The sequence below is a fragment of the Phyllostomus hastatus genome, unplaced genomic scaffold (assembly GCF_019186645.2).
Source record: "Phyllostomus hastatus isolate PE091 unplaced genomic scaffold, TTU_PhHast_1.1 phas_contig_551, whole genome shotgun sequence".
NCBI lineage: Eukaryota > Metazoa > Chordata > Mammalia > Chiroptera > Phyllostomidae > Phyllostomus > Phyllostomus hastatus.
This window is the reverse complement of record NW_025333909.1, coordinates 1507230-1515846: the sequence shown is the minus strand read 5'-3', so window position 1 is coordinate 1515846 and position 8617 is coordinate 1507230. Positions and strand designations below refer to the sequence as shown.

General features: G+C 36.8%; 1 pseudogene; it reads left to right on the top strand.

Moving 5' to 3' along the window:
- Positions 1-4824: 4824 nt before the first annotated feature.
- On the top strand, positions 4825-8266 carry LOC123824225 (annotated as a pseudogene).
- Positions 8267-8617: the final 351 nt, after the last annotated feature.

Here is an 8617-nt window from a genome sequence, read left to right as displayed (position 1 = left end):
CAACTGAGTCCATGTAAAACAGCAATATCTGAATAAATTTGGTGGATTGTGTCCGTGCCAATATCTAGGTTATGATAGTGTGCTATAGCTTTGAAAGATGTTGCACTGGGGGAAACTACATGAAGGGTAAATGGGATCTCTGTGTATTATATTTACAATTGCATGTGAGTCTACAATTGTTTAAAAATAAAAATTCAATATAAAAATTTCTACTTAAAATACCTCTGAAAGAGGTAAGTAATACAATTATGTAAAAGTACCTGACACGTTTTATATCCTTAGCAAACATTCAGGAAAAAATCACAATCATAACAAGTCATTTATTCAGTCAATTATGTGACATGTATTTATTGAGGGTCTACTGTATGTCAAGCACTGTTCGACGTTCTGAACTATACAGGGATGGGCAAAATAAAAATGGTCTTCACCCTCATAGAACTTATAGTCCAGAGAAGGACACTGGCAGGAAATCAAAAAGCAAACAAATCACTGAAATTACAAATTTTGAGAAGTGCCATGAATGAAATGGACAGGGTGTTGTAATAGAGAACAACATGGGTGGACCTTCTTTTTATAGGGTGATCTAGGGATGCCTCTATTAGGAGATGATGTTGAGGCTGAGTGCTGAAGGTTGAGAAGGAAAAAATTATACTCTCCCATGAAGAAAGATAAGGGTGGAGGGACTAAAGGGCAGACCAGGCAGAGAGAACAGCAGGTGCAACACCCCTGAAGCAAGAGAGAAGCTGCATTGGAAGAGGGGAGGAGGCACAGAAAAAAGACAGTTGAAGCAGAGGATATCACCACAAGGAAGAGGTGAGCTCAGAGATGCAGCTATGGTCAACATTATGTAGTGCTCTATAGACAATGATAAGGACTTTGGATTTCATTCTGATTGAAATGGAAATGATGAGATACTTTTCTTAAGGAAACTGGTACCATGCTCTGCTTTTTATTTTAAGCAGATCATACACACTGATATATGAATACAATGAAGAGATAAGTGAAAAGGCCAACTAGAAAGTTGTTGTAGTTACCCAGCTTAAACATGGTGTCTAGCTTGTTAACTCTGGGTAGTGAAGAAATGGCCAATATTATGGATATGTTAAGTTCTCTTAGTAATGTCTCAGATATAACAGATGGCATTGAATGTACTTGCAAGCAGGGAGCTAGAAATCCAAGAGGTCAGAAGGGACTAAAGATCTAGATATGGAAGTCATTGTCATTGAGGGTATGATTGCATTCATGGGAGTAGATGACATTACCAAGGGGGAAAGAGATGAATAAGGAACAGAGAGGACCAAAGGTAGAATTGGATATAGTATGCATATTAATTTTATTTTTCTGTTACAAACTATTTTTTAATCACAGAAGTAATATAACCATATTACAGGAAATTCAGAAAGTAGGGGGAAAATCTGTAAAAATCTAATGATCTAAATTAACCATTTTATCCCTTGGAAATATTTTTTCCTTCTAGGCTTTTCATATACATCATTTTTTAAAAAAATATTTTATTTATTCATTTTTAGAGAGAGGGGAAGGGAGGGAGAAAGAGAAGGAGAGAAATATCAATGTGTGGTTGCCTCTCTCATACCCCAACTCAGGGCCTGGCCTGAAACCCAGGCATGTGCCCTGACAGGGAATCAGACTGGCAACCCTTTGGTTCACAGACCCACACTCAATCCACTGAGCTACACCAGTGAAGGATCATATATATCTTTTAAGTATCATGCATGTTATCTTATATCCTACTTCCTCATGTAACCTAGTTTTACTAGTCTTACTAGAATAACCTAGTTTCATTTTTAATTACTTTATTGTTGTTCAATTACAGTTGTCTATATTTTCTCCTCATCCCCCCACCCCAGCCAAACCCAGCTCCCTTCCTTGCTTCCACCCTACCCCTTGATTTTGTCCATGTGTCCTTTATAGTAGTTTCTGAAAACTCTCCTCCCCACTTTTAGAAGTGGGAGAAGAGGCACCAACAAAGCCAACAAAAGAAGTACCATATTTTGCAGTGTATAATGCACATCCATGGCTTTTTTGTGCACATTATACACAGCAAAATATGGCAATTAGTGGAGAGGAATGATTTGAGGGAATAAGTGACATTAGACTGTTATTGTTGACCTTGTAATGGAAATAGACACCTGTACCAATGACCAGTTTTTAGCTTGGTGACAAAAAGAAGGGGAAGAACAAAATCTTGAAGTAGTTACTAGATCCAGAGTGGGTTTTAGAATGAAAAATATCTGAGTATGTTTATAGACAGAGGACAGAAGCAGAAGAGAGGGAGAAATTGAAAATATTGTTGACAGGATATAATTAATGGAGCAGTCTTTACAGAAGTAGGATGGGCTGGGATTAAAAGCTGGGAGTGAGAATTTTTTTCTCTGACGTAAAGGAGAAAGAGAAGAGACTGGGTAAGGAAGGAAGTTGAAGTAAATCCTGCTGGAGATGACTAGAACTTGACTTCATCTGCCAAGTAGAAAATGAAGTCAAGATTATTTCCTGAGCATGAAGAAGACAAAAGTGATTCAAGGACTTTGGGAAGTGAATATTTGTATTGATTAAGGCAGAATGTTAACCAGATTGTAGAACAGACTAATGGATAACTAGAATCATAGCACATCAGAATTATACAGTGCCTCTAACACCATCTAGTTTGGTTCCTCATTTACAGATGAGGAGATGAGGCTCAGTTTAAGACAGGTGTGCCAATCACACAGCTAGTAAGCACTGGGATGTGAACCTAGGTCTACCCAAAGCCATGGCCAGCACAGGAAAACAAGTTTAATGCTTTACTTTTGATCTGTTCAATGTAAGGGACATTCCCATGTCTAGCCAGAAACAGAACAGGGCAAAACCCAGCAGCAGCTTCATTCCAGCTGCCCGCACCCTCCAAAATTTGCATGATGGCTGAAGTCTCCCTGAGAGTCATCTTAATAGACAATCTCTGGTCTAATATATTGGAAAGCCAAGTATAGGATTTCAAATAAGCATTGGAAGTTTTTTACCTTAATCAGCTAGACAACACTGAAAAGAGCTTCTTTCATCCTGGCCAGGTGTCTCAGTTGGTTGGAGTGTTGTCCTGTACACCAAAAGGTTGTGGGTTTGATTGATTGCCAGTCAGGATGCATACGGAAGGTAACTGATATATGTTTCTTTCTCACATCAACATCTCTCCCTCTCTCTCTCTCTCTCTCTCTCTCTCTCTCTCTCTCTCTCTCTCTCTCTCTCTCTCTCTCTCTCTCTCTCTCTGCAATAAGGACATATCCTTGGCTAAGGATTTTTTTTAAAAAAACAGAGCTTCTTTCCTTTTCATCAAAATGAACTGAAGGCTAGCTAAAAAATTGTAAACAGCCTAGGATGACAAATACTAGGGACATGGTTTAACAGGTGATGATCCATCAACAGTAGGGAATACTATGCAGTCATTAAAATGATAACTATGAAGACTATAGGAATAAAATATGATTATGAAATGATGCTAAGATAAAACATGGAATTCAAAATGGCATTATAAAAAAACAAAATGGCATTATACCATAATTGTAATATGTAAAAATTATTTATGCTCATTGATGATAAATTCAGAAAGTAAAAACTGTTCATGTGATGGAATTATAAAAGTTATTATTTTAAAGTATTCTTTATTATTGTTATAACATCTATTCAAATAAACATTTAATAAATAAATATAAATAAAATATATGCTCTGGAAAAGAAATACTTATTTTTATACTTCCTGAGATCAAATGTTTTCCATTGTTACATAAATTTATATGGAGTTATGGAAGGGAACCTAGTCCATTGGAATGCTCAACTTCTTTAGCATAGTAAGCAGAGGCATTCATCAGAAATATGTCTTCTGGTTCTCACAGGCCCATTTTCTTGGGTACCTTTCCTTTTTCAATACCCCTTTTTGCTCCCTTTCCCTCCTTTAGGATTAGAAGCAGATGGCAGGAGCTGGTCGATTTAGAAGGGCAGCCCAGGGAGAGAAGATACTCTGATGTTAGGCTCCTTGGTATTAGACTAGCACTTTTTTCATTTATTTATTGCTTTAAACTTATTTTCAACTTATTTTACAAACTATACTCCATAAAAGAAAAAAAATCATTTTTATCTATCATCTCACCATCCCCCACAATTGTTTCTGGAGATATTTTTATAGCATTACAATGAAAATGTCTATACAATTGTATGGTCTATTTTTACCCTCTAATCTCTTAATTTTATTGTGTCTAGGCTTTTCTATGTTTATTGCAGCCCTCAGAATTATGATGTTTAAAAGATTTTTAAAATTTATTTTTAAAGAGTGGCGAAGGAAGGAAGAAATAGAGGGAGACAAATATCAATGTGAGAGTGAAACACTGATTGGTTGCCTCTTGTACATGCCCCATCCTGGGACCGAGCCCACAACCCAGGCATATACCACAACTGGGAATTGAACCAGAGGCTTTTTGCTTTGCAGGGCCATACCTAACCAACTGAGCCACATCAGTTAGGGAAGAATTATGATTTTTATTGTTTGCACAATATTCCATTCAATCCATGTGTCTTATTTTACTTAACTACTCTGGCTATATTTGGCTACTAACAGTTACAATGTATTTATATATAGGTATATCTAGTTTTTTCCTTCTTTTGAATGATTACTCTAATGACAAAAATTCAAGACTGGAATGGGAAAGGGTATGAACATTTTTTTTTATGATTTCTGATATGTATTGCCAAATTGCCCTTCAAAAGAATTGTTCTAATTTATCCTGCTGCTGGAACAGTATGAGGATATTCTTCTATCCCTTCACACCTCTGCTAGCCATGGGGCTGATGGAACTGAGCAAGGAAATGATAGGCACACTGTAGACCTTTACTGAGTATTGGGCTTGCGTCAGGAGGCCTTGGATGGCAAAGTCCAATGTGGTAACCACAAAGCATCTCTGCAAGTGCACTCAGACCAGGTGGGCAAGGGCAACAAGAAGGAGGCCACCTGGGCTTTCAGATTCTGGAGAAAGTCTATTCTGTTTTGAGTGACAAGGAGCAGATGAGCAAGAAACAGTGGACAAGGACTGATGTGTTCACCTGAGATTGGGACTGGGACATGTATTGGAGATTACTCTTTAAAAATACATCTCTAGCCCTGGATGGTGTGGCTCACTGGATTGAGCACTGGCCTGTGAACTGAAAAATCACTTTTTCAATTTCCAGTCAGGGTACATGCCTGGGTTGCTGCCGAGTCCCCAGTTGGGAGCATGTGAGAGGCAGCTGATCTATGTTTCTCTCCCTCCTTTCCCCTCTCTCTAAACATAAAATATAAATAATTAAAAAATAAAAATACATCTCTAGAAGATATTAAAGCTTTTAAAAAGGCATGCAAAGGTTCTGAAGAAGAATTGGCTGGGCTGTCTGGACTTCATCAGGGACATGGATAAGATCATGGAGTCTTCACTGTGTGTGCAGTACACAGAAGAGTCCAGGATAAGGAATATTCTTCAACAAGCCACTGATGCTTGAAAGGTCCCATATTATGATGTCTTCACCAAAGAATTGAGGCAAAAGATGAATGAAGGGAAAAGGAGAGCTCAGGAAGAGGCTAAAGAAAAAGAAATAAGCAGGAAAGAGTTGGAACTTGATGAAGAAGTAGATAATTGATGGCAGTCATTCAGAGCAAACAAAAGTATCAGCAAAAGGAAATGGACAGAACTGACACATATCCTTCTCAAATGACCAAAATGTTCAACAGGAAGAAAAATTCCCAAGTTTATTTTAAGAAGCTAGCATTATCTTAATTCCAAAACCAGATAAAGACACTACAAAGAAAGAAAATCATAGGCCAATATCCTTAGTGAAAATAGATGCTAAAATGCTCAATAAAATATTAGCAAACTGCATCTAGCAATACATTAAAAAATCATACACTATGATCAAGTGGGATTTATTCTAGGGATGCAAGGTTCATACAATATTAACAAATCAATAAGTGTGATACACCACATAAACAAAATGAAAGATAAAAACCACATGATCAGCCCTGGCTGCTGTGGCTCAGTGGATTGAGTGCTGGCCTGTGAACCAAAGGGTCATTGGTTTGATTCCCAGTCAGGACACATGCCTGCATTTGATAAAATCCAGCACCCATTTATGATTTAAAAAAAAAAAACTCAGCAAATTGGGAATACAGGGAATAGAGGGAACATATCTGAACATAATAAAGGCCATATATGAAAAACCCACAGCCAACATCATATTCAATGAACAAAAACTAAAAGCATTTCCCTTAAGATCAGGAAAAAGACAGGGATGCTTGATTTCACCACTATTATTCAACACGGTACTGGAAATTCTAGCCAAAGCACTCAGACAAGAAGAAGAAATAAAAGGCATCCAAATTAGAAAAGAGGAAGTAAAACTGTTATTTCTAGATGACCTGATAGTGTACATAGAAAACCTTAAAGACTCTACCAGAAAACCTACTAGATCTAATAAGTGAATTTGGCAAACTAACAGGATACAAAATTAATATCCAGAAATCAATGGCATTTATACACACCAACAATGACCTATCAGAAAGAGAACTAAGAAAACAATCCCACTTACTATAGCAAAAACAAGGTGCCTAGGAATAAATTTACCCAAGGAAGTAAAAGACCTGTACTTGGAAAATTATAATACATTGAAGAAAGAAATTGAGGAAGATACAAATAAGTGGAAGCATAAAAATGTTCATGAATTGGAAGAATTAACATAACTAAAATGGCCATACTATCCAAAGCAATCTATAGATTCAATGTAATTCCTATTGAAATAGCAATGGCATATTTCACAGATCCAGAACAAATATTCCAGAAATTTATATGGAACAACAAAAGACCCCAAATAGCCTCAGCAATCTTGACAAAGCAGAACAAAGTTGGGGATATCACAATACTTGATATCAAGCTACACTCCAAGGCCATTGTAATCAAAACAGCTTGGTACTAGCATAAGAAGAGGTATATATATAGATCAATGAAAGAAAATAGAGACCCAAGAAATAAACCCATGCCTATATGGTCAATTAATATTTGACAAAGGAGGCAAGAGCATATAATGGTGTAAATACAGTCTCTTCAATAAATGGTATTGGCAGAATGGTACAGGTACATGCAAAAAAGTGAAACTAGATCATCTTCTTACACTACACACAGGAATAAACTCAAAATGGATAAAAAACTTAAACGTAAGTCACAAAATCATAAAAATCTTAGAAGACAACATAGGCAGTAAAATCCCAGGTATCTCTTGTAACAATATTTTTGCTGATATGTCTCTTAGGGCAAGGGAAAAAGGAAAAAATAAATAAATGGGACTACATTAAACTGAAAGTTTCTGCACAGCAAAACAAACCATCAAAACATAAAAAGGGAACTCACTGATGGGAGAACATATTTGCCAATGATATATCTGATGAGGGGTTAATTTCCAAAATATACGAACAACTTATATAACTCAACACCAGGAATTCAAACAACCCAATTTAAAAAAAAAATGGGCAAAGGACTTGAACAGATACTTCTCCAAAGAGGACATACAGATGGCCAATAGACATTTTTTTAAAATGCTCACTGTCACTAATTGTTAGATGCAAATTAAAACCACAATAAGATATCACCCCCTGCCTGCCAGAATGACTTCTATCAATAAATCAACAAACACCAAGTGTTGGTAAGGCTGTGGAGAAAAGGGAACCCTAGTGCACTGTTGGTGGGAATGTAGATGGGTGCAGCCACTATGGAAAACAGTACAGAGTTTCCTCAAAAAGTTAAACATGGAACCACCTTTTGATTAATTCCACTTCTAGAAATATATCTTAAGAATCCCCAAACACCAATGTGAAAGAATATATTCACCCCTATATTTATAGCAGTGTTATTTACAATAGCCAAGATCTGGAAACAGCCTATGTGTCCATCAATATATGAGCGGATAAAAAAGCTGTGGTACACTTACACAATGGAATACTACTTGGCCATAAAAAGAAGGAAACCTTACCTTTTTCAACAGCATGGGTAGACCTGGAGATTATTATGCTAAGTGAAATAAGCCAGTCAGAGAAAGACCAATACCATCTGATCTCATTTTTTATTTGGAATCTAATGAACAAAATAAACTGACAAACAAAAAAATAGGAGATGGACAATTTTCTGGCCCAGATGTAAGCAAAGTCCTGCAAACCTTCCAAACAAGGAGGGGAAAAACAGCCCTCAAGAAAGAAAATAAATAATGGAATTTTCTCTTCAAAAGTCCTTATGTATTCATTGGTGCCCTTGTAGGCAATGTACAGTCAGAATTTGAAGAAAAGTAAATCCAACCCTTGAGAAAAGTTCTCTTTCCCACCTAATTATTCAGACTGACTATGTAAACTAGAATCTCTCAACCCAATCTTAGTATATCCTAGAAATCTCCTGACATTCTGTGCAGTCCTCCTATGAAGGAATTTGGTGGTGATTATTATGAAAAGAGGGAGAGGTTAGTATACCTCTGATAGCACTTGTTTCTGTGGATTGTCTGTACAAGGAGCTCTATCTAGAATGCTTGTCTGTCCATACTTCCTTTACCAGCTGTCATTTAGCTA